The sequence below is a fragment of the Sinocyclocheilus grahami genome, unplaced genomic scaffold, assembly GCF_001515645.1.
Source record: "Sinocyclocheilus grahami isolate Dianchi unplaced genomic scaffold, SAMN03320097.WGS_v1.1 scaffold2059.1, whole genome shotgun sequence".
NCBI lineage: Eukaryota > Metazoa > Chordata > Actinopteri > Cypriniformes > Cyprinidae > Sinocyclocheilus > Sinocyclocheilus grahami.
Window position 1 is genome coordinate 38,581 of NW_015507238.1, and position 1,525 is coordinate 40,105.

The following is a 1,525-nucleotide window of genomic DNA, read 5'->3' on the forward strand; positions in this document are numbered from 1 at the left end:
GGGCTTGTGGCAACCACATGTGACGACCCCAGGCTGGACTCCGCTTCATCCACGGTGAAAGCCGATCTGGTGATCCACAGCGAAGTTGTTGTATTTCCTCAGCGACCAGCACGGATCAGCTCTAGGCATGACGAAGCGGATATCGTCCTCGTTTGGAAGACCAAACAAAGTAGCTTCGCTTTCACAACGAAGCACACAGCGCCTTCACGACAAGGCTGTCAACAATACTACAGCGAGAATAAAAGTTGCACCTTCTTTCTTTGTGTGAACATTTGGGCGGCGTCATGCAAATCTTCCCACATCGTGACGTAGACATGTGGGGTGTGTTAGAACGAGCCGTTTTAGGTAGGTGTGGCTGACTCTTAACTTTTATAAAGAATATCTCTTTGGATTTGAGACTTTAGTCTTTGCAACTTTACAGATCTTCTTTATGCACCAAGAGCTTGTAACACTCCAAAGAGAAAGGAAAAATTTTAATCGCATCATATGACCCCTTTAACATTTAAAATGATATATCCAACAAATATCACTAAAGTAAAAAAATCTCACAATAAAAATCGTATGTGGTATCGATATGTCATGCATCCCTAATTTTAATATCACAATAATTCAGTTACTATACATTATAGGGCTGGACAATAATTCAATATCAATATGTATCTTTTCAATAACGGTGATATGATTTTTAAACACATTTCCGATATTTCGATAATATACATTACCAGTGTTTCCCATACATTTATTTATTTGTGGTGTTTGACTTCGTTGAATAAACATGAGCACTGCACGTTTCCAAATCAAAACTTGGCGCGGGTGTTTTATATGAATGTATCTCTGAAGGGAACAGACTGTCTTCAGAAAAGTTTCAATGGCATTTTCATTTGATCTGATAAAGTAGCATTCATGAGCGGAGCTGCTTTGATTACAGCCGTTACCGGGGAAACCGTTAGTTCCACCGCTCTCACAGCGCTATCAATGAAACCAACACCCTTTAACTTGAATGTCTCAGGTGGGTCTCTTAAGTGGCATCTGTCTGATAGTGGGAACAATGATCGGCTCGGGGATCTTCATTTCTCCCAAAGCAGTTCTGGAGGGTACTGGAGCAGTGGGTCCATGTCTGTGTGTGTGGGCGGCGTGTGGAGTGCTGGCTACGATGGGTCAGTATACACACAACAAACACATTATCTATAAGGTTGCACAAAAGCCTTGATGATAAGCCCTCATAACTAAGATAAATGGGTGAGATTAAGCAGTCACCTCATGTATCGTGTCATATTTGTTTTGGCTGTTTGATAATCTCTCCATATGACGTAACAATAAGATCACTGTTTCTTAAAGCAAAATACAATCTTTTTCTAATCCAGTATAATGTCATTTATGTCCAAAGGTTGCTGTTTTATTAATTGGTGCTATATTTTATTGCTAACACTTTACGATAAGGTTGTCACAGTGTTTGTTGTGGTGACCTGGACTGGTCACTTGAGGGCGCTCTTCTGTTTTCGTTGTTTGTGTTAAACTCCATTTC

The 1,525-nt window shown here is 40.5% G+C and overlaps 1 long non-coding RNA gene across 2 annotated transcripts in view; it reads left to right on the forward strand.

Moving 5' to 3' along the window:
* The window catches only part of LOC107573883 (uncharacterized), a 6,452-nt gene extending 5,300 nt beyond the window's left edge, over window positions 1–1,152 (forward strand). For both annotated transcript variants that reach the window (XR_001607583.1, XR_001607584.1), the window contains exon 3: window positions 1,010–1,152. This is a non-coding gene — a long non-coding RNA (uncharacterized lncRNA). The remainder of the gene's footprint in view (window positions 1–1,009) is intronic.
* The last annotated feature ends 373 nt before the right edge of the window (window positions 1,153–1,525 follow it).